Source organism: Anopheles arabiensis, chromosome 3 (assembly GCF_016920715.1).
Source record: "Anopheles arabiensis isolate DONGOLA chromosome 3, AaraD3, whole genome shotgun sequence".
NCBI lineage: Eukaryota > Metazoa > Arthropoda > Insecta > Diptera > Culicidae > Anopheles > Anopheles arabiensis.
This window is the reverse complement of record NC_053518.1, coordinates 66,551,269-66,576,950: the sequence shown is the minus strand read 5'-3', so window position 1 is coordinate 66,576,950 and position 25,682 is coordinate 66,551,269. Positions and strand designations below refer to the sequence as shown.

Genomic DNA, 25,682 nt, shown 5'->3' with positions numbered 1-25,682 from the left:
ACTTGAGAGGCAGTTTCGAAATGATTGCATTTCGGCGGTACTTCGCTTGTTGAATTGCTTGTTAGGGATAGTTTCGAGTGCACGATTGTGGTTTTGAGCTGTGGTTGGGTTTGCTTATCGAACACTGCCGCATTGATGGATGAAGGTAGACGCTTAGGGTGGGTTTGTTTTTGAGCTGTCGATGGGATGGTTTGTGAAGATTTGGGAAGATTTTAATCGCTCTTCGTGTTTTTAAAATAGATAACTCCTCTAACATCTTTTAAAAAGGAGGGGTTCGTCACTTCTCTCGTATTAAATTATGTTCATCGATGTCCTTCATATATCTATGTTTATAGCAACAAAGCAGTTATAGGGTAGTGACAGCCACTATATCAATTCCAAGACTGGAACAGGTTCACGATTTTTTAGTTAGTCAGTTGTTCCGAAACAAGTTCAAATAAAGTTATAAATTCTGTTTTAAAATTGGGACGTTCCCATCGTACAGTCTTCAACTTGTACGACTTAACAACATGCCCGTCATGGGTTCAAGCCTCATATGAAGCTTACCCCCGTAGCAAGGACTGGCTATCCGGCTGCGTGGTACTGCATAAAGTCTCGAAAGCCTATAGGCCTATAAAGGTATAGGCCGGCATATTCCCGTAGGATCGCCAAATAGAAGAATAAGAAAATCGCCAAATAGAAGAATAAGAAAATTGGGAACAGTTCCAAGACCGATATGACGTCACCATCAGATCCAGGATCAGTTTGGGTATCAGTATCAGTTCCAAACCGGTATGGGATCAGTATCAGTTTAAGAAACGGTATGGGTTCAGTATCAGTTCTAAAATCGGTATATGTTCAGAATTAGTTCCAGGACCGGTATGGGTTTAAGATCAGCTCCAGAATCGGTGTGAATTAGTGACCGGTTCAAGAACTGGTATTGGTTCAGTATCAGCTCGAACTTACTTATGGGTTCAATATCTATTCCTGGACTGGCGTGTTTTCAGTATCAGTTCTAGGAACGGTATGAATTTGCAATCAGTTTCAGGGCTGGTCAGGTTGACTCGACTCAAACACGAAGCGGCAAGAATTGGATTTTGGATAATGCGACGAAGACGAAGTACCTGGTTGCCGGAGACTCAGTCTGTGATAGGGCCCAAATGGGAGACAGTGTATTAGTTGACAGCGACAATATCGAGGCTCCTTTACTACTTCTGCTATCTTGGGACTGTGGTTACTTCAAACAACTACATCAGCAGCGAAATCCGGAGACGTATTGTGCATGGGAATCGTGCATACTATGGGCTTCATAGACTGCTGAGATGAGACTGCTCGATGTCGATGGGAGGCTGCAGCCATGGTTGGGACCGAGCATCCTGGAGAAGGACTGTTAGCCGAGCCATGTCACGTCGACGTGCTCTGTCGTGAATAGGATAACAAGAGGGAGCGAGAGAAGGATTCAGTGACAGTTCCAGGAGCGACATAGGTTCAGAAATAAGATAGAGCTGGTATGGATTCGACATCAGTTCCAGGACCGGTATGGCTTGAGTGTCAAATCTAGGACCAGTTTTGGCTCAATATTCATTGATTGGTGTGGGTCAAATATCAGTTCCGTATTAGTTCCAGAATCGTTGTGCGTCCAGTATTTTTCCCAGGACTCGTATGAGTTTCACTATCAGTTCCAAGATTTCATGGCTTATAAACATGTGGATTCAATAACAGTTTTACTTTGTACGTTGAACGTTTTTTTGAATATCGCCAGATGTGCACACTAGCCGTTATGGGTTCAAGTCCCGAATAGACCGTGACTCATACGTAGGACTGACTATCCTGCTATAGTAACCTAGTCAAAAGCCAAGCTCACTTCACTAGTGGGTACAGGGCAGACCTTTGACCGACAGCTGTTGTTGTGCCAAAGAAGAATAAGAAGTGCACACTAGCTTTTTTATAATGAACTTATTTTTCAAACCTGAACTAAAGCGAACAGAATTCAACATTTTAGAGACATCCTACAGAGAAAATTCAATCTAAAAAGTAGCGATTTAGCTTGCTGACAGCTAGTGGACACGTTACCTCGAATAATTTTGATGGGGGGAATAACGCGTACTAAAATTAATTTACAGCTTGGCTACATTCACTGAGTTTCGGGATGCTACCCTTATTCCTGTCAGACAGATAATGTAAGATTTGGCTTGCTTCTAATCCCGAAACCAACTCATCTAAATCGAGCATTGGAAAGGAAATTTTGTCTGGCAGTGAAAACACACCGGCATAGTTTTGATGTCCTGTTCCGAGTTTGCACACGAGCTTGATTGCGTAGCGTTTTCGATGTGCGTGTGTTTCAAAAGCGTTAGAAATATACACGTACACACACCCATCCAAACTATCCGTTTGGTTGTTTGTTCAAATAAAAGCAGAAGTTTTTGATTCCCCTTAACACATGCTTACTTGGGTGAGAAGGGGTAGGGGTTGGGGCATTTCGGTTAACTGAATTTTGGTTGTTATTCTGGCGGTACGGTTTAACTTGCGTGAGTTTAGGATGAAGCACCCATTTGTTATCGCATCCAGCCGGACCCATCCCTCGCTGCGCCCATCCCCCACCGACTTCTGGTTTGCGACTGTCAGTTCCGCAGGCAGGTAGTTATAATTAAACGAAAATGAATATATTAAAAGCAAACAATTCCTCACCTGATAGGTCGGCCGGAGCTTTTGCCGGGCTGGTCAGCGAGATTGGCCTTATCAGTAATCGTCTGTCAGGAGGTTGAAAGTTAGAGGAAAGCGAGCGAGGTATTGCTTTGCATAACTTTTGTAAGCTAACGGAGAGACGAAAAAAAAAACGCTTCTAAAACAATCATCTGGATGAAAATTTCAAAACTAATAGCCATACCGCTCCCCTCGCTGGGGTCTATCGAAAGGTCTTCTCGCTTTGAAAAGCATCAGCTCATGTGTGCGTGGCACGCGCGAAGAGGCGTTTGAAGAGGTGTGTGTTGTGGGTTAGGTGTAAATGGAAAACTAATTAATAGGGAATCTGTTGTTGTGGCAGGGAACTGTGCTGCGCAAATCAAAACGAATAAACGAGACTGTTGAAATGAGTACGGAACTACCGTAACGGAATGGTGATTCAATAATGTTTCTTTATTGGCTAATCATTTGGCTCGTTTTGGATGTTTTAATGAGCCAAGAAAGAGTAAATTTGATGTTTCATGATGAACTAAATCTATTGATTTAGTTGTAAAATCAAAAGATGCAGATAAGCAGAACGAAACGTAAGAACAAGTTCAAACAACAGTCATACAGGAATAAAAAAAAAAATAAGTAAAGAAAACCGCAACAACAAAGAAAAAAATAAAATAAAAATTGCTAAATAAGCAACGAAACAAGTAAAATTACTAAAATAATAATCAAAGGCACGTGCGAAGCAAAACAAATAAACAAAGAAGACTAGCAGAAAATAAAAAAAAATAAAAAGAAAAACAACAATACAAAATTGAAATCATCAAACACACGCAGAGAGAAGACCTAAGCATGAAAACTTTATGAATAAAAATATCAAACAGAAATAGGAACGGCAAAGAAAGCAATAGATAAGAGAATAAGTAGATAGAAACATTACATTACATTACATTACACATTACAACATTACACAACGTTACAACACGTAAACGGAGGAAAATTGCATGAAATTGTCCAATTAAAAAAAACAAAAACAGTTTATGAGATTTTTTACATTACTTTTCAAATAAATCACATCAAAACGCACCGTACTAATACAATTGAGCCCCTGTGTACACTCTACGATAAGTTTTCGAATATTGATGTGTATGTGTGTGTGTGTGTGTGAGTATGTTTGCCAATCCCGAAATCAATTCAAATCAAATAACACAAAATAAATAAACGCACCTGTCTTGATCGAGCGCATTTCCCATAAAAGGTTGGTTATGAAAAACCATGCCGCGTGGCTAGCCGGGTGGCAAAACGAGGAAGAATCGATAGGGGAAAAGGGCAAAGGCTGATACACACACACTCACACACACACACACACACACACACACACACACACACACACACACACACACACACACACACACACACACACACACACACACACACACACACACACACACACACACACACACACACACACACACACACACACACACACACACACACACACACACACACCTAATGCTCGGGCATCCGGAAACGGGCGCTTGAGTTTTCCTTGGTATATTTAGAGATTTTCCATGCAAACACATACACGCACCCAGTAGCCACGCTCGCCTACGTTGATGGTAAAAGAATGCATGCGTGTGTGTGAGAGAGAGAAGGAAAGACGAAGAGACAAAGGAAGGTTGATGGATAGAGAAGAGTATTTATGCTTGTTTTTAAATACATTTTTCTATGCTTGCTCCTGGTGGTTCCTGGTCCTGTTTGTTTAGCCGGTTTATGTTGGGCGCAATTTTTTTTTCTTCTGTTCTGTTTCCGTCCGCGTTTGGTTTGGCGTCTTCTTTGATCGATTGTAAAAATGTTGTATTTGTTCTGTCCATGGGCTGGTCGGTTCAGATTCTGCAATCGCACTTTTTTTAGCTCTTTCCCTTTATGGCTCTTCATTTTATGCACTTTTCACCGGGAAGGGTTCAATGCATTTCGAGCGATTTAGTTGAGCTGTTGTTTAGAATTTGTGCATTGTGCAGGTGATTTGAATTAAAAATGTATGTTTGCAATTCGTAACACTTGAGCAAACATTCACAGATCTGTGATTTCGTAAGTAAAAAATATTTAATTTGAACTTTTTTAAGCTTTTTTGTATAAAAAATCATCAAAAAGTGTAACAACAGCGAGTCTTCCAAAGCATCGCTTTAATTACAACAAATTGCACCATTTGTTCTGTGGACAGCGTTTCCGTTTGCCCGTTTTGTTAACAAGGCTGTTACAACGTTTCCAGCGTTTTTGCCCTCTTTCCATGGAGCGCACGGATAGAGCTGAAGACGAAAAAGGGAAAACAAAAATCTGTTCCTAATTTGCATACTTTTCCGTTAATTTATTCCAATAATTATACACAATGCGACGCTGGCTAGCCGCACACCTCCACACCCACACACACACACTGTGGCGCGTTTGTTCATATTAAATGATGTAATTCCTAACACATGTCACATTCTCATCTTCCGAAAACGACAGCGTGTCTGTGAGTTTAGTTTAAAAAAGAGGGGGGGGGCTTTGATTAAGGCGACAAGTGAAGTGAAGACATGAGCTATATAGACACGTGGATGGAAGGTACCCAGGATGGTGCAGATGGACAGAAACTATCCCACTAACTAAGCGAAAATGTCGCGAAATTCAAATTTGGTGTCATTTATGGGTGGAAATGGTTTTCATTTGGGAAACTGTTAGGGCATGATTTCGTCACAGGACGTGTTTACCTTCGTCTTTAAAAAAATTAATTTGAAGCTCAGTTTGATTTTGATTTTTTTTGAGGTTATATTACGTTTGTAAGCCTTTCAGTTTAGCTAATCGGTGATAATTTTTTTGGATAAAAATAAAATCAATTTACAGTATTCTTTATCATAAAGGCAAATAAAGACTCAGAAAGTAAATATTTCATTTAACAATTTTAACCCATTTATTTATAAATAAAGCCCTTTTTATAATTAAGAGCTCATTCACTTGTTCCAAGACAACAACAAAAAACTGTCCCCTTTCTTCTTCATTAAGCCAACCCGGCCCGACGCGTGCAAGCTGCGGTCGGGGTCGTTATCGTTTCGCATAATCGACACACCTACAACACCGTACGCAACCCGCGGCAAGGTGCGCAGCCCGAATCCCGATTACACGTGCACATGCTGCTGCCCAGGAAGCATCTGGTCATCGAAAAATACAAAGAACCAAAGAAAAACAAAACAAAAAATAGGAAAGGGGGAAAACCCAACCCAAGCAACGTGTACGCGCAAGCCGTAAAGGGACGATGTGTCGAGCGCAACGCGTTGCACATGCTGCTTCCATGTGGTGGCAGCGGCGGCGGCGGTGGCTGTATATGCGCATACCGTTCGCAGCTGTTTTTATTCACCCGCAGACAGAGTCAGTCAGCGATGGAGAAAACGGGAATGTAAGGCAGACGACCCCGCGAGGGGTTTTGTGCTGCTTAGAAAGGTCGTTCGGCCATCATCAACCGTCGACGGGTCGGTGTCGAGCAGATGAGTTTCTTGGGATTTATCTCACTGTTTCAATAATGATGCATATGATTCATGTGATAAAGTCAGAGATTGATGGATATAAAATGTAGAGGATATTAGAAATGATTAAAATGATAAAATTTAAAGGACAAGTAAAAATCTTGAATATAAATTAGAAAAAATTATAATCATTCGAACGGGAAAATATGAGCTCATCGTATTTTTTTTCTTTTACCAGTTTTCAATTGTCTGCAAGTTTGCTCCGTGTTTTCGGTCTGCCCGGTTAAAGTCCTTGTCGGGGCGCATCACATCATCGAAGCTGATGCTTGCCGCGCGCATGATACGATCCAGCCCCGTGGAACAGATGTAACGCAGATGTTCTTCGGCAGGGAAAATCACTTAATACCGGTGAATGGTTTCGATTGGTGTGCCGTACAATTGTGTACGGCTGTGCACATCAGTAGACGAGCGGGAACGAAGAAAAATGAGTTACTTTTTTACTTCGGTTCGGGAAATATGCCTGCAAGATCTGTTTGAAATTCAAATTTTGAAACGAAGCTGATATGTTTGCTAATGTTTCATAGATGAGTATAAAGACCATTAAGATTGACCGCTTACAAGCAATCAAATCACATAATTTGTAATAAATGTAGATGGTTACTTGTTGAAAACTACGAAAAGAAAAGATGTATACATACTTCATTTGCAATATTGTTTGGTTAAGAAGCAATTTACAAGATTACCTTGTATAGCACAGCATGGTACTTTAAATTGTTAATGAACGTGTAACGTATGCTTTTCAGCTTCAGTTTAAATTTATTCCACTGTTTGTAGAATCTTTGATCCTGTGGGAAAGGTGCGTGCTGTAGTTTTCGCATTTTTGCATATTTAATTGTCTATTTCCGCAATTATTTTTCATTCCACCCGGGTAATGTACGATGCAAAAATTATGAAAAATTCAGTTCTGTTCAAACTGGGCATAACCTAGCACAATTACAGCAAAGGGTTGGAGTTGAAGAGAGAAAGTAAGAGAGAAAAGAGCACACTCACACAGCCCGATTGCTCAAGGAGCGGCACAAAGTAAACCGTTTTTCCACACTCCACCAGTCCACCACGGTCAGATAGGTGCGGATAGATGTGGGAAATAGTACACATGCAAATCAACAGTCAACAGTCGTCGCCCGGTATCAATCCGGGTCCTGGGTAGTGGAGACGCTAGGCGGGAGCAGTAGTGGTAAAAGGTTCATGCTGGCGCACCAAATGTTGCCCTCGGAATCGAAGTGAGAGAAAAAGGGCCCACCGACACCACCACCAGCACCCATCACCAGCACCACCTTCGCCCTCTAATCTCAGCTCCCGCACTGTGCAGGAACCCTCAGAAAAACCACAAAACCCCGTTCTGTGTGCACCGCGCCGTCGGAGAAAGCGCCTTTTTCGCAGACGCCAAATGTGTTCCGCGCGGATAGCAGACCGGTGTGGGCCCAGCCATACAACCCTGGGGCCAACCCGAACCGACCATGTGGTGTTGGGTGTGTTCGGTAGATAAGAATTCTAATGAAACAAACACGGGGCCACATGCGAAAAGAAGAGTGGAGAGAAGGAAAAAAAAAATACACACATACACACGATATACATATAATACATCCCACCCGATGGCAACAGCCGGGCCGCATTTGGCAGAAGTTTTATTAGCGAGACACCCTGCCCCGTGCCCCTAGTGTCCCTGCCGGTGGCGGTGGCTAAAGTTCCGTGGGAAATATTTTCTCCCGGCCCCGATCGTGCTGCTGGTGGTGGTTTTCCCCCTTTGTCGGCGGTAGCTTGGTGTTTTCATTTTTCCCCAATACACCAGGCCACACTTTGCTAGCAGTCCTTGCGGTGTAAGGGAACTGTACGAGAAGGATTCATGCGTCAGGTTTTTTGAAATTTTAAATCAGGCAGCGGATTGCACGCACTTGATTGTCAGGTGGTGGGAGTTGAGGCGCTTGTCTGAGTAAAATAGTTAAATGATTCGAATAATTATGTTTAATATCTAATAAAAAGCATAACAGTGAAAAAAATATCAAGAAAACTCGATAAGTTAGGATTATAATTGCAAAACGCCCAAAAAATAAAAAAAGAGATAAAGAAAAATCTTAAGAATATAAACATAACAACAATACAAGAAATAAATAAATCAACAAAAATAAAAAAGAGGGGAAGAAATACGAATCTAAATAAGACAACAACACAAGAAATAGAAAAAACATACGAACAAATTAAATGAAAAATAACATGGCATTAATTAAAACATAACATAAAAAATATCAATAGATATTAATTAATAATGCGGGAGAATAAAAAAATTAAACGAGTTAAAGTGTGAAACGATACATATGAAAAAATGGAAGTTGAATGTTATTGTAGACACAAGCTTCAAAATACATGAGAGAAACGAAAAAAACAAGAAAAGATCATATTTCTTAAAAACAAATTGGAATAAAAAGAAAAAAACAGAGAGTCCAGGAGAAAAAAATATGTATAAACATAAATATATAGACACATCCCTGTTTTATTCTATTGAATTAACAAAACGATAAACTAGATGATAAATAATTACCCTAGAAACTTACAGAAAAGATTTTTCACTGACCATACGGTTATTTTAATATTTAAAATCAATTTAAAAAATCGACCCCTTCTTCATTATAATCCACTAACAACCATATTAAATCCCTTCTTCATTCCACATAATCTGATCTTGGCAATGGGCCATAATATTTTTATTTCCTTCACATACACACACACACTCATCACCTAGCGTGGCATTTAACGACACATAATGGTTGAAGGCATGCAACAGTTTTCTTTCGCACTGAATGCGCACCAACCCCTTCACACGCCGCCGAAAGGGATGCACCGTGGTGGGCCCGAAAACAAAAATGGACTGAATCGTGTAAAAGCAAACCAACGTTTACCGCAGGCTCGCAACAGAATGGTGAGTGAAATGAAACGGATAACAACATATTTATCACTGTACCGCACACCTCCTCGGTTGCCGCCACCGGGCTGTTATTCATTCATGATTTAATCTTTACGCTTTGCGTTTGAGCGCTGAGCGGTGAAGGAGCCAAAACCTCAAAACATACCAACCCCATTCAACCATCATCGTCATCATTATTTTCGTCATCATTTTTGTAAGCATGTTCGTTGTCCTGTCGGTAGAAATATAAATAAATAGCTACTGCCGCGCGATGAAGCTGTTATACCGTCGCTTGATTGCTTGTTGTTTGTGTTGAAGTGTTTTTTTGTCTCTACTTTGTAACGATTTCGCAGGTTAAAATGTATTGAACAAAAAGATTTTTTTCTGCAAAGGATCAATGAAACAAATGTAATCCTAAGAAAATGGATGTAATCGCTCTTTTTGTCTACACTGATTTTTTTATGTAATATATTCAAGTAAAGATGGTTAACATTAGCCTGGAAAGGTGTATAAAAATGTTGCATTAATCTAACTGTGTAGAGAAAGGTGGATTAAAAAGATGGTGGATAATGGAGCATTTTGACAATTCGTCACTTGACATGAGGTCTCCTGGATTCGAATTGTGGTTTACGTGTTTTATCTTACTCATACATTTTATCTACTATATCTTTTATACGAGATCCATGGACGTTTTAGGTTAAACTGGTACTTATACTTCATTTGATTTTGCTGTTTTCTTGACTAAAAAAATTATCAACTCTATCGTTGATATGGTTTATGGATTTTCCTATAAAATCAATAAACGTATAAAAATGCACTTAATAGCCAACAATTCAGTTCTATTTGCTATGTTTCATTTACGGAAACCAAAGGTTAACGCTTTTAAAATGACGTAAGGTCCCTCAAAAATGGCGATCTTCTAGTTAAGCTAGTTGCGAATTCTTGCAGATAAACTTTCATTTTTTGTTGAAGATACATGTTTCATGATGCATGGTAATACAATTTCTTTTTGTTATTTTAAGTTGTAGAAACATTTAACGACGTAATTAAAAATAGAAACGCACACCAAATAATCTAGACGTCATCATTAGTGCCTAACAATGCCAACGTTGTGAACAATTGTACGAATAAATTAAATCCGTTTTATCATGCGTAGTAGTGTTTTTTGTGTAGTTCAAAACGTTTAAATAAAAAGACTTGCTTAGAACTATCATGTACTTGCTTTGAACCATCATCCAAGTGCAGTCAAATGCTTGCTTGAAAGGATTGCCAAATCGTACGCTATGAACGTTTAACAATTACAATTTTTCATTGTACATTAACCCAAAAATGCGTGGTACCATACAATATATTGAAACAATCGGAGCTGCATAACTAGGACTAAGTGAACAACATTAAAACATGTATATAACAGGTTCATATTTCCCATGGATCGAGCCTCCATTCGCAGATTGTTAGATAAGGCTCAGTACGAGTTGTGTTAAATTAAAAAAAAACTGAATAATTTAATTTTAATATTTCATCATCCATCCATCATCCATTGAAAGTATATATTGCAGGAAAAATAATTTTATGGTCCAACAGTGGCATTACAACTGAACTGCACTATAAAACTGAAATGAACTGCAACTCCTACTGGGAAAAGTAATGGGACAATAATACACACGGAATAAGGACATTCCTGGGTCAGAGGTTCTTTTTTATATGAGCACATGTTGAAGCAACAAGGTTAAATGAAGTTAGTTTAATTGTTTTTATTAGAGTTAAGCACTCTTCAATAGCTTCAATGGTTGCTAATGATTGGTTGGTTGTCATATGAACATATCATGACATTTAATAGTAACTATTCCATAAGTTCAGAATGACTAAATTAAATTTTCGTATGTCCTATATGGTTGAGAAAATGAATAGTCAAACATCTTCTTCTTTGCCACTACAACCGTTGTCGGCCAAGGCCTGCCTGCGCCACATCGGGGCTTGGTTTTTAGTGACTTTTTAAACCAACAGGATAGACCATAGCAGGATAATAGTCAGTCATACTGGAAGTTGAACCCATGATTGACATGTTGTTAAGTCGTTAGAGTTGACGACTGTACCACGAGTCAAGCCGATAGTCAAACATACTAAGAAATAAAGCGGACCACGATTGCTAATATAATGGAAACACTAACATTTGTAAATATGACAAAAATATGGAAGGGCTATAAACCGGGATCAGAATAGGATGGAAGTCTGTACCAAAATAGCAACACGGTCATAAAAAGTAGCAGTTAATAGACATCAAAAGAGAGCAGGATTACTTATCTACATATTTGCATGAAAAAATTTAAATGTGCCCTGCAGTTAGTATACACGTCTTAGGATCTGTTGCGAAAACCTGCAACCGGGCCAAATTAACTAGTGTTTTAAAAATGTTGAATTATGGCGTTACGTCTTTTATGGATGTGTACTTACTTTTGTTCGTCGCACGTTTGGTAAGAAGTTCTTCATGAAATAAAAAAGTTGAAATAATATTTTATAACTCATTAAATACAATCCTTCCTGCATGTATATAATACAATTTTGTTATACATTAAGGTGAATTTAAATAGATGTGCAATATTGATACAATAAATGTAAAGTAAAAGAATCAAGAAACTAAAACATCAAACTTTTGTGATGATTTGGTTCTGTGCCTGTGCATGTATTGTAGTTGTTTCTGTGCCTGTTTCTGTTCCAAAATTCATAGCCTGACGCTTTACGATCACTCATTTGCTATCTCTTTCGTATTCGACCAATCGGCTCAACGAACGAAGCACTCGGTTCCTTCGGCTCGATTCGGTTCCGTCCGCGTCTAACACCCATCAAAGGCGGCCAATTTTCGACGCATGCGATTGCACATCGACACAGGCGGCGGCTGCGGCGGCTCGTTTTCATTAAACGTTAGGACCGGGTACAATGCTCATGCGAACACCGCTGGGAGCGCATTCTCGCCGTGTTCGTCTTCGGTGTCGGATGGTCGGTGCCGTTCCGGTACGCGCACTTCTGCTCTCTCGCTCTCCTTATTCGCCGGCTATAACAGTGGTAGAAGCAGCAGACAGCAGGCAGCAGCATCACACAAAACATTTTGCGCTCGGTGCGTTCGGTTTCGTAAAGGCGGAGGGCGGCAAACATCTGTGCCGCATCAGACGTACACACACACACACACACACACACAACACCGCATATTATCTCGCCAGCCGCACAACATGCTGCCGCCAGCTGGTGGTGCGAGCGTCCGTCCGTCATCAGTCTGCCGGCTAGCATAGAAAGGGAAACAGCTGCGTCGTCGTCGCAGTAGGCCTTCTTTCTGGTTCGTTTTTTTGTGTTGTTCTTTGCAAGCCGCGAATTTGGCCAACGACGAAACCGTGCAAGAAAGCACGGATGTGTTAATGTCGTGACGAAGAGTTTTCTAGTGCAACAGAACAGAATTGCGCGCTCTCGCAAGTGTTGTTTGCATAAAAAGAGGTGACAGATGCGTTCAATTAGCCCGACGTGAGCTGGCCTGGTGAGTGTTTGTGTTAGTTCTAAAGTGTCCGCAAGCTTGAAGAGACCTGCTTTGGTTGACCTAGTAAAAAGTGCTGTGAACAGAAAGTGTTTCTTGATTGAGCATTACGCTATCAACGTTTCTAATACTCTTAAAAGTGATCCAAGATTGGTCCAAAATTTGTGAGTTTTATTTGCTGTGAGGTGAGAAAGAGGCTTCTTCCAACAACAAGCCGATCAGCTGTTCCATTCGTGCCGTTTCCGCTGTGTTGTTTCCAGTTTTACCGGTGTCGTCGGTGTAGCCGGTTTCAGCCCAAAAAAAAAAAAAAAACCCCAGAACGCCTTCCGGTGAAGCACGTGCGCGCGCGTTCCATCACGCTCTCAGTGTCTTTCTCTCTCTCTGTGTTCGCTCTGCGTTTACTGCAGCTTCGCAAACTGGTCGTTATCCTTCGTTCGAACAGTAGTGGGTGTTTGTGTAAGTTCTATCATCTTTTTGTTCGCAATAAAACCAAACCTTTCCAGTCCTGCCGTTGGACTGCTTCCAAGGATTCATCGAACGAGCGAAACATCCCCAGCACTTCGAGAAAGGTAAGAGTCAACCATCAACTCCATACAAACGACGGGTACCCGAGTGTGTGTGTGTGTGTGTTTCTAGGTGTAATTTTCTCAAATTAGAACAAACCAATTACATACACACTTTTCTTCGTCTCCGAGCCGAGCCCCTTAAAACCGGCCGCCTCCATCTGTCACCGGATTAGGTGCCCATAAATCAAAGCAGTTGGCGCTGTGAACACACTGCTCTATACAGGATGCATCGGCTCCCGTTGCTGAATGTCTGAGCATTCCACCGGCGGCACACACAGCGATACAGTGGTGCTTGGGTGGTATGATGATTATTATTGCCCACAAACCTCTTCTATTCGCCAAGACGTCCCGCTAGACGTCAGAAGGGGTTTGGTGGAAGGGTTTAATAGCTCTACGAAACATGGGGTATGTACACCCCATGGACTGGTCGGCAACCTTCGGGGAAGCAGGAGTCACTCCTTCGCCCGTCGATGATTGCCGTGCATCACGCAACCGAAAATAAACATCGTGCAAAAACATTACATTGCACTGGACCGTGGAGTGCTTGGTTGAGGGTGGCTATGGGGAAGTAAAGGGAGATGTTGAGGGGGTACGGGTCGCGCCAAAAAAGACCGGCACGACGGGAAAGCCTGCACGTGTGTCTTGGAATGATGGCCGATTGGTTTCGCGCGCGCATTTCAGAGTCTTGGAGGAAATTGGAGGAGTTGGTTGGAGTTGGTTGGAGATCTGTAGGGGACTGCTCGACTTCTCCTTGGACGCTATGCCCCTGTCCAAAAGGCGCCATCCAATGCATTCTATGGTCTGCATCTTTAATGTCATACCGTTTGCCGTTAGACATTATGCTCCTCGCTTCTTGACGGGATGTGGGTGCCTATTCCTAGGACCTAATGACGCTCGTCCCCGTGTGTGTAAGCTGAAACTAATCGGTTTTTAGAAACTGGTTACACCGGGGAGGCCTTTGCCTTTGCCCGAACCGAATCTGTTCTAATGCGTTGGATTGCGTTCTGCCAGGGAATGAACCTAGCTCGTATGTCACGTACATGGCCGCGCGGCCATTAGAAAGTGGAGCTGTTCCTCAGAAAGCATCGCCGTTCTGGGGAGGACCTCTTCGGAGCACCCTGGCTGTGTACGGGGCGCCGAAGACGGTCGTTTCTTCGACACGCTGGCGCATTAACTTACACCTGTCTCTCGCATCGGGTTCGAAATTTATGTGATCATATGTTGACAGACTTCCTCGTCGACTCGTTCTTTTTTATCCCTCCGTTTTGCGGTGTGAGCGCATCAGCCGGACGGGACGGTATGTGAGTGTGTATTTGTGTGTCCGTCGAACGTCGAACACAAGCAAGCAAGCAAGCAAGCAAGCTGCTGTTGCTGCTGCTGCTGCTGAGCCAAACTGTCGAACTGTGCCCCCGGAAACGGTTGTGCTGCAATTTAGCATCGTTTCGTTCAGCTGTTCTCCTGTACAGGCGCTCTTGTTCTGTGCATCTTTGCCTTCCTTCGTATGGGTCCGTTTCCTGGGGCCGTTCTGTGCACATGCTGCCCGGTACACATGCCGTGCGTATGGCAGCAAACGGCCTTGCCCTGTGTGTGTGTGTGTGTGTGTGTGTGTGTGTGTGTGTGTGTGTGTGTGTGTGTGTGTGTGAGTGTTTATCCCACGTGGTGGTGATCCTTTTTCTTTCTTTCTTTTCCTTTCCTTTTTGCGTACCAAGCTGTTGACCAATAGATGGTTGGATTAGGGGGTAAAAGATGAACTGAAAAGCAATGCCTTTTCAACTTACGTTGTCTTGTCGTTTTTTGTATTACTTTGTAAATAATTTGAAAACAAAAATTGTTGGTTATACTAAGTTATACATACAACAGTACTAATCCGTGTGTAACGAGTATTGCTCTGCAGGATTGAAATAAGAATAATATGAAAAACAGTCCTAATTTATGTAGTGTGAGACACATACTGTACATTTTTTCAGGGATTGTTAAAAATAAGAAAGATAAGACAAAAACTTATTGTATGCTCCAAAGAACATGGTTATTGCAATAGATTACACTGTTTAATTCAACCACAAATCCTAAGATTTCTAATTTGAAGACTAATTTGACCAAAGATTTTGGAAATGTATCTCATGTTAGTACCACGGTTTGTCAACTTTTGATTGAAAACCAGAGTATAAATGCGTTAAAATATTATTTAAAAACTTAATTCATGTATTGTTTATGGTAAAGAAACTAGAAGTTTAGGGACGGTATTTATCCTGCTGGCCATTTATGGGAGCAAAGATTTTTTTAAATATTTTTTGCCAATATTGTTATATTGATCTATTATTATTACATTCCTCTATCGTATCTTACGTTTTATGTCATATTTTAATCCTATTGAATCAATTGCAGATGTTTGATAATTTTTGGGTTTTGGTTATTAAATTATATATACATAATTGAATGTTATAAAACCTGAAAAACACAAGATGGGGATAAATCTACTGAAATTCCCGTTTCAATAGGGCTTCGTGGTTTTCTTAACCTTTTAATTAATATATTTTCTGCACCAACATGTTTATTAACATGTTTCCGCCCCTCTTCCCGAGCTAAGTTCAACGACTGCAATTACGATTGACATATATCGGTTAATTAAGTTGAATGTATTTTTACACCTTACGGCCAGTTATGGGGCCGTTTTGCAGTTGAACCGTTTCCTTCGAAAACGTTCGCTCACGCCACCACGCGACCGCAATCGCGACCAAAAACTATCCCGCCCTCTCCGTCAAAGCTTCCGTATCGTTTCGGGGCGTTAGCAAGCGCTTCTTCACATTTGGAGCGCCGTATCACATGCTGCTGCCAGTCATTCGCGCAAGCACGTTCGCCGCATCATCCTTCTCCGCAGCATGGGAGGTGGCACGGTGTGGACCGAGTGGACGGGACGGTTACGCTAATGTTGTTTTTGTTTGGGTTTTCACACCAAACCGGGCCCGCCGTTTGTCGGACACGGAAAGTGACGGTTTTACGCGCGTTTATGGCGTTTGGTGTATATATGGAGGGCGCCCTCCGTCTTTAAGTCTGCAACCGCATGACGACAAATTGGTGATTGAATTATGCTGATGGGTATGAGCAGCAGTAGGTAACGTTTGCACTTTTGTCAGAGAAAGAGGCAAGGAATGCGAAATATCAGCAGAAAGCTCAAGTCTACTAAAGTACACATACTTTTAGTTCAAATAATTTCAGGTTCACAATCTTAAAACCATCAAAGAAAAAGTTGGTCTGTATATTAGGACATGAAATTGCTACTTTGAGTTGTATTGAAATACAAGAAAATTGTCACTGATAAGAAAGAAAAAATAAAAAAACGAGTTCTTACATGAAATTAAATCATTGCATAAAGTTTTCAGATATTGGATTTTCTAACCAAAATACCGCAAGAATTCAAGCGTCTGATTTTACCACCAACTAACCAAAAAAAAAAAAAAGTCTTATAAAACAGAAATGTTTGACACAACAATAAGTTATAGAAAAAAAAAACATGGATTTATTATAGATCTTATAGATATCTTAGAGATAACACTAAAATGTGTCTCCAAATCCAAAATCCAAATAGAATCAAACAAACTAGAATGATAATTTTGTCATTTCAAGCCACAATTTCCAAGCTCAAAAGCTGAAGTTATCCCTAAGCTAGAGATCCAACAAATGGCCGTTTTCTAATTTTAAAATAGCTGCTGGCTACTCGTGGCATGATTGCTAGAGGAGCCCCAAAATCAACAGTGCTTAGAATTCTGGGAACATGCCCGAGTATATCCTCCTAACCATAATAGCCTTAGAATCACCCTTAGGTCCGTTCGGTAGCTAGACTAATGCAACCTTTTCCTCCAGAATGCACAGCAACCAGAATCTGCACGCATCTTGTTTCTGATACCAAAAAACTCCATTTTCAGTTTGCAGAGCACCGTGTGCATATGAGTCTTACCTGCCAAAAAATGTGGTCTTTTTCGAAAAAACAACAACCGTTTAGTTTAGTGCGTGCGGTGTTGTCTCAGAGGCAACAGAAAGTGCAATGCGAGTGTTTGGGCCAAGTCCTCGGCACTCGACATATTCGCCGTAGACGCATGTTTGAGATGCATCCGGTTTTGTTGTTTCTGGCCGCTCTAGTCGGCTGAGCAAATTCATCGCGAGCCTTCCACACACACACACACACACACACACACACCCAAAAAAAACCTAATATGCAAACGTGCACCACTCCTTCCAATGTTCGTGCGGTCTTTTGGAGGCTCGCACAGATGCAAAGACCTTACTGGTGGACACGATTCCCGCTCGGTTAATGTTTCCTTAGCTGTGTTTTTGGAAGCACAAGACGAGGTTCCGAAGCTGCGTAGACCGTCTACCCGCAGATCCGTATCTACGGCCCGGGTAAAACCCAAAATAGCCAAACATCGTCCAGGGGTTTTGGACGCTTCGGACGCCGGACGCTAGAAACAACAAGACACACGCTAGATAGTGAGAGATATCCCAGCGTATGTGCATTCGTCCGGGAATGCACCCATCGGAGTGCACCACGTTGTGCCACGGCTTCTAAGGCTTCCGGGACGACTCGGCAAAACGGCAACCCAAAGCAAACAACCAGACTGATGGTACACGGTACCCAAGCGCCACGCTCGTCTCCGTTGGGGCTGTTCTCGTGCAGGCTGCGGGTGCAGCTATCTTGAAAATGTGCCGATAGCTCTCACGGGCGAGAGGGCACAGCCGAAGCAGGGACCACCATATCCTTGAGCTATTCCATCTTCTTCCCACCCCCCGTTTGGAGCAGGGAAAGTGGCAAGAGTTGACAAAAGGCATACGGAATGGTTCCCGTCTTTTGACGTGTTGTTGCTGCTCTGTTGCTGCTGCTCTACACGGACGAGCGGCCTCTTCCTCACGATTGTTTGGGGACGTTCCTCATCCGGGTCGGACGAGATAGCTGCTTTGATTTTGCTTTCCCGCATTTTCCCGAGCGAGCGCGAACTGCCGATAACAAGTGCCCGTGTGCATCCCATCCCCTCTTCTTCAATGCAGACACACGCAGACCCGTCCCGGGTTGCACAGAACAACAGACAAAACGCACCCAAGCGCAACACACAAGCACTGAGCAATATTTGGGAAGGCCGGCCGGATGCAGACAACCGAAAAACTGGCCTCCCATCCATACAAAATTGCCAGCGCAAAGAAGACTGCGGAGTGCGGCGAGTTTATCCTGCTTAAGCTTCTATTATTTCTCCCGTGAGCCGTGGTGTGTGTGTTTTTTTCCTCGTGGAGTATGCGGGACTTAGCCTAAAACCTATGCCGTACCCCGAGCCTCCCGAAACTCTCCGTGCGAGACAAACATTGTGCAAGTGCGGGCGAAATGACAACACCACTGTAGTGCATACGGTGCCGTACATTGCTGACGGTGGCTAATGTACGCATCGACTCTAGCAAGCGAACATGCGTAACGTGCGTAGGAGGTTTTCGGTCTTATCAGGGCGGGGACCGGAAAGAAATTCCGGGCCGCTTCCCGACAACCCGCTGCCCGGTGATGTACGGTGCAGTTGACGTTTGGTGTTGCGTAGTTGCCCGCCGTAAGATGCACACCAGCAGCAAAATAAAGCTGTTCGGTGGGGTGGGATTTTAAGGGAAATTCGGTTGCTCTGAGGTGTGTGGTGTTGCAGCACAGTTGCAATGCGCTGCTCGGTTTGTTTGTTTGGCAAACAAACGATTGGATTGCATTTTTTGGGATGACGTTGAAAGGGTTGAAGCATTGAGTGAGTTGCAAAATGCATTTTTTGTGTGCTTTTTACTCATTTAAATTTGCTTTTAAATTCGTTAATTCAGTAATTTATTAATTGGCACATGTTATAAACAGATGCTACTCGAAATGTTGCGCCTAAAGTGATGCAATTATTTACTTAAAGGAATCCTTACTTAAAGGATAATCCACAAAATAAGTGCCTGAAGGTATGCAATTCTTTGCATTTGTTGATAAACAATAATTTATTTTTCCATTTTAAGGCACTTGTTAGTTTTTGCATGTGTGACGACAAACATTAGCAATTATTGAAATATTCTACGATTAAAAAACTACAAAACACTGTTTTTGTGAACTACTAGCAGCTGAATTATCAATATTAATAAAAGTTACCCATTTAGAGGTATTTTATCAGCAAAACGATATATTCTAATAATTCGGAATTGTCTTTGGAAAGCATTAACTGCGTGTTTGAAGAATAAACTAATTGCTTATTTATTACAAATAGTTTTTTTTAAACCTATTTCATGGGAGGTAGTGAAACATATTGGTTAACTTCAAATGTACCAAATAAGTTTTTTCTGAAAATGTTCTGATATATTTGCATCAAATTGATACACAATATTGCCTCATTTTCACTTCAAAGCTCCAAAAGCTTTCACGCCGAAAGCAAACCTTAGGAAAATAAGATCCTCTATCACGCGCCTGACTATCATACTGGTTGCTTTTACGGGCGTCTTTACAGACCCACACTCACTTTCCTCGCACACCACCATCCACAACCAAATACAGGAAATTCCGCCGTGGTCGTCCACTCTCGTTCATTCGTTCATTCGTTCGTTCGTTCTCGTTTTAATGACTGTGGGAATGGTTGCAGCCGGAAAGGCTCGCGCGCATTGAAATCCTCGTGGGATTGTGCGGCGTGCGCGTAACAATGGGATCCTGGCATTCTGGGTCTAGCTCCCATCTTCCCCATCCAACCCGCTTTTCCGGCCCGGTATGTGGTGCATGGTAAATAACAATTTCGGTAAACATCGGTCGTCGGAAACGCACGCTTTTGGGGCTCATTAAATCGGCCCGTCGCGGCCATTAATGGCCGTAATTGTGACCATTATTTCAATCTGGTCATTCCTGGTGTTGTGTCGATGTCGGGCGGGTGGCAATAGATGTGTGTGTGTTGTGGGGGATTTGGGCCGGTGGTTCAAGATTGACTAGCAGCGAGCGAGGGAGCGAGTCGTTTCGAGGGAGCAAACACGAGCTTAAGCAGCGCGCTAGATCAATAGTTTGCTGATCAAATCACGGCTAATCGCTTTTGTAGTTTAGCTTGTTTAGCGAAAAATGCTTTCGACTATGACAATGGAAGGCTAATGGGTGTGTGTGTGTGTGTGTGTGTGTGTGTGTGTGTGTGTGTGTGTGTGTGTGTGTGTGTTTGTGTGAGTTTGTGTCGATAAAAGGACGAAAACGGCGAGCCAATTAGTTGGTACTGTTCCTTTCCTTTTGTGCTGATTAATCGATGAAAATGAAACTCCATGGATTGTATCCTTGCAGCCATTTTCCTTTCTGTTTCAAAATTTTGTCCCCAAAAACAATACACTTCAGCTACAGCATCGCTAGAGCAGCTTGTATTGCTCCTCCGCCTACGAGGAGCAAGGAGTTGTCGTCCTCCATCGTTCGCCATTCCGTCGCAAGATGTGTCACAGATGTAAATTATGCAACATATGCTCTTTTACACGCACACAGACACACACGTGTGCGCACAGTACGGCCAGAAGGATGCCCTCATGCTCCTGAACAGACAGCAGTGCTCAGGCACGAAAAACGACACGCTACCCGAGATGGTTTCGCTCTCGCCTGTCTTGTCTTGTCTTTTGTTCGTACAGCCCCGAGGGGGCGAACCTCCGCAGGAGGACCAGTTCCTTGGACGCCGGGACGCAGCTCCGTGGGAGTTTATCCACATGGGTCACGAAAGCGGCCACTCAAATCCGTGCTGCGGAAGTACATGCTTTGCGCACATGCGAGAAACAATTTCCCGACGAATAATAAGGCCCTTGATTTAATAAAACACAAATAAAGATTGTGGCAGTTCCGTCGGCGGAGTCCTACCGATGAACGATGGCTACCGGAGTTACCGGATTGTGTTGGTCGGGGAAGGGCGCGGGGGTTATGTAATCGGAGGATCAAAGCGTAAGGGAAAGCTTAACCGATCTGGCGCTGAACCGTTTTCTGTCGTTTGTTCAATTTGTGAGCATTAAATGTTGAATGACTGATAATGCGCGATGGTTCGGAGGAGTTTGATCAAAAGATTCAGAAAATGCCTTGTGAATTTTAAAAGTACACGAGCCACAAGTGCCATCGATTGCACAGAAGAGCGGGTATTTTAATATTAGGCACTAAGATGCTAACAGTTACATTGCAACACCGTATAATACTTTGTGGTAAAAACTGATAGTCAGAGTTGTTGCGCTCTTCTAAGAATTATATGGTCAAAACTGTTTAAAGGATAAAAAAATCATTTATTAATCTTGTAGTTCATAGGTTCAAATTACCCTGTTTTTTATCTATTGCCCCTTAGGATCGAAATTCGTTATAAAATAGAAAAAAAAACTAAATATTGGGTTCTCTTGTGCCTTCTCTTTTTAATTAAACATTGTTCTTGTTTGAACCTAGCATCGCAGAGGACGCGTAAAAGTACGGAAAGCGATTTTTGTTTTGAAAATTCAACTGTCAGTTGATTTAAAAATTTTAGTCAATGTTTTCATAGAACCTGTGTTTGCGAATCTAAGGACTTTTTCTGTAACCTTAATTAGTTAAATTTTGTTGGTATTTTAACGAAATTTATCTTGGAAGCATGATATCTACATTTTTTCCAACATTCTGGATTTATTTTATGTCCAAGAAAAGATTGCATCGGTAAAATGCAAATCACGCCTTGTTCCATCTGGTAATCAGATTTAAATTCTCAAACAACTTTCCGCCTTTGACCTCAAGCGTGACCCATGCATTGCTCGTCACTGCAAACATTTATCCCAACACATGGACCCGGACACACCTGGCCCGGTCTGGGATGAAACGGAGAGTAGTTGTTCTCAAATTTTCAGATCATGGGAAAACTAAGCACTGTTTACCGCCAACCTGCATGTGCTAGCTCCTCCACTCCAATAACACTGAAAACTCGGTCATCGCCTCGAAGGGAATAATCCACCGGCGTGCGGCGTCCAACCACCCCCTCCCCCGGTGCAATAATGTATCGACAGCTTAAGTGCCATCTCAATTTGTCTTTTCTTTCTTCGGCTTCAGCTGCTCCCAAATGTCCAGGATCGTCTTTATCATCGAAACACAGACATATACACCGTGTGGGAGGTGATCACAGAAGCAAAACCACAGTCGGAAAGAAAATTCATGGAAGGGCGGGGAAACCTGGTCCTTCGTATTGTTCGTCGCTGTTACCGGCTTGGGTTTGGGAGAGTTTTCTTCCTATCGCTCGCGCACATACACGTGTACACATCCATCTTCGTCGGTGAAGATGCCTTCCGCCAGCCAGCCTTTCCGTTACGGACACGACTGTTCGGGCGAACTGTTCGAGCTGCAGAGACGGACTGCGTATGATTGGGAGTTGGCTGGTGGTTGGCCACGTTGGACGCCGGGGAAAAGAGCGAACACTCTTCGAACCTCGACGTACAATAAGCATGCAGCAGAAAGGTTGGTTTCAAAGTGAGATAGAGAGAGAGAGACAGAGATAGAGTAAGAGTGAGAAGCAAACGATGCCACAATACCAGGTACCAGCTGCAGCGTGTGTTCGGGACACCTGTGACCACTAAAAAATTGTTAATGGAATTGGAGATTTTTGTTCTTTCACCAGCTCCACTTTTCTTCTCCCCGCCCAACAATGAACGACCGACATGGCCAAACACGTCTATGTGTGTGTGTGTGTGTGTGTGTGTGTGTAAGTGAAAGTTTTGCGCACACAGTACCGTTCCCGGGCAACTCCACCGTCCGCCTTAAAACCCCGGCGAAGGTCCTACCACCGAGTCCATGTCCTCCAAGAAAATGTTTTCGGAAAAGTTGGCTACCTCACGCCGGATGCACACAATGGTGAGTGTGTGTATGTTGTGCAATACCTGTGGGAAATTGAGTTTGGCGGAAAAGGCTTTACCTGCGATGGTGCTTTTGTTGAAGATTAGGAAGGATGGGAAGAACCAACGGTGGTGGTGGTTGCTTTGCCGAGAACTTCGCCGCTACCGAACAGAACAATGTCCGGAATGTACGTGTGCTTGTATTGCGGGCAGTGCCTTTAGCCCCCATGTGCCCGGGGAAGTTTGCTGTCCTTACTGTCCTTGGACCATGATGATGATGATGATGATGATGCTGGTGATGATAGCCACACTGGCATGGACGAAAACGTTGGAGATTGAGCAGTAACTTGGGGGGGGGGGGGGGGCAACGGTGTACTTACCCTTAATGGATGTTGCTGCTGATCGGTAGCAACCCGATACGGCTCCTTGGGAAGAGGTCGGGAAGCAGTATTTCCGAGCAGCAGCAGCAGAGAATCCTGTCAGAGACACTGTAACCCGCATCCCCCGGTGGGAACCTGATGTTGACAGGTGCACTAACGATGCTTTTGTTGCCCCGAAGAAAGCGTGCTCCTCTCCCAGAACGTTCGGCTTGGAGGGTTTTACGTGAGTGTGTCTGTGGCTGGTCACGGGAAGATCCTCAATTTCCGGATTGACGTTCTGGGCCAGTGCTGGACAGGTGATGCACTTGATGAAATCATGGCTGCGGTTGGATGAGCCAGACGATAAGAATCTTAATTATCTGCTCACTGGGGAGCGAGAGACAGAGAGAGAGCGAGAGAGAGTTTTTCTGGAGTTCTTCTGGAGGGAGATTTCCTGTCAATGAAGTTGTTCAAGATCATTGGAAGGGAAGCATTAATATTTCCCAAAAACTACTTCAAAACAAATTGAAAACAAATCCGTTTTATAAAGTGCTAAAGATGTCTTCTCCTTCGGCCTTTCGTTGACAACTTATTTCAAGACTCGCCAGACTTCCTTAATGGCTTTCTGGAATTGGAGGAGAAGTTCGCGCACAGGGGCAGCACACACCGACTGTGCCGAACCGATAGAAATGGCGTAATTAATCATTGGTCGCACAGCAGTTTGGGGGCACCACGGTTGGCCAACCAGTCATTCGCACCTCCTGCTCCGTCTGGTTTCAACACCTTTCGTCGTACATCGGGTCGCCTGTGTTCCAGAGTATGCTCCAGTGCCGGATATTGGGGCGCCAAACCAAAATTGGGGAGCACACGGACAGGGACACGTCCGCGCAGGAAGCGCCTGTAAACCACAGTTCAGCAATATATTAATAGCATTCCGGTATGTTGTAATCGGCACTCACACTGTTGGCGCACACACACACACCCCGGGAACAATTGCAGTGCAGAAACGGGGTTCCGCTACGCCATTATTGAGTGATGGTGTGCCAACTTTGGACGGCATGGATGGCTCCCCCGGCCTGTCCGAACCGCAGCAATTTTCGGTCGGGTCTGGTACGGTCAGGTCTGGCTTTCGGTTTCACGCCGATCCCACACAACACACACACACACACACACGGACAAACGTGCTCGTGGTGGGTCATAATTTTCTCACACTTGGTGTGCTGGCCGCCACCGCATGCGGGACCACACCTGCACCGAAAATGCCCGCACGGTCCCGAGCACCCTTTTCGGCAGTATGCAGGTATGGGAAGGGGCAGTATTGCATGAAGGAATACGGGCACTTTTCGTGTGTGCCGGGGGAAGTGTGGAATAGGGAATTGGAAAGTGCGGGCTTGAATTTATCAATCACAGTGTTTGTCGCGCAAAAATCTGTATAATTTAAAAAATATATATTTTATATTTTATAATTTTTTACCACAGTCTTGTGATGATGTCACACAATCTGTATCTGACATAAATCCTTCAGTTTTATGTGTGACGTAAGTAGCCATTATCCCTTTTGACAGGTCTAGTTATGGGTTTGGGCCTAAGGAGTTGTGAAGCTTGTTTATATTTTTCAAATTTATTGCTTTTTAGTTGAATGCTTTAACAAATTCATGATATACAGTTTTTTCGATGTTTTGCCAAATATATCAACAAAATCCGCAATCCTCATAATGCATTCTTCTTTCAAACCCAAAGCAGGGCCATCGAGTGATGATCATTACTAATACCGTGAGCTTTGTTCGATGTTCAGTGATTTCGACTGAAAAAGTCTCCCCCGAAGATTTCAAAGTATTTTGGTGCCTTGCGAGGGTTGAGTTAAAAGAGTTTGTACTAGAATCTAACCTCACTTTGAAACATATTGCCGTACAGTATGGGAAAACTTCTGTAAATTGAGGGAATGTTACAAATTATTTGCACTAGAAGTGTGTTATGCGCTGGTTGTGTGCAGCACTGTAACCACGAGCTGGATGCTGCAGTGCAAACATCCATATTGACTGCCAATACACACAGCCGCCCACATTTGCCAGCAATTTCCATCCCTTTCCCCCCTCTTGGCTCCACATTCGTCCCATCCTCTTCCAACCAGTTACCAGATTTTGTGTGCCGACTGTGTGTTTATTAATGGCATTTTCAACACGTTTTCCACCGTGGAACCTTTCGGATGGGGATGGGACGGAAGGTTCGACACATTGCGACCCCAACTGGACATACACTCCCCTGGTCGGGGGTAGGGAAATCAGCGAAAGGGGGATGGCG

At 43.0% G+C, this 25,682-nt stretch overlaps 1 protein-coding gene across 2 annotated transcripts in view; it reads left to right on the top strand.

The window, feature by feature from the left end:
- The first annotated feature begins 12,065 nt into the window (after positions 1-12,065).
- The window catches only part of LOC120903017 (protein CBFA2T3), an 83,093-nt gene continuing 69,476 nt past the window's right edge, over positions 12,066-25,682 (top strand). Inside the window, exon 1 of one of the 2 annotated variants that reach the window (XR_005739524.1) lies at positions 12,066-13,203. The gene's annotated coding sequence lies outside the window, so the exon portion shown is untranslated. The remainder of the gene's footprint in view (positions 13,204-25,682) is intronic. The other variant, XM_040312188.1, reaches the window with a different exon arrangement.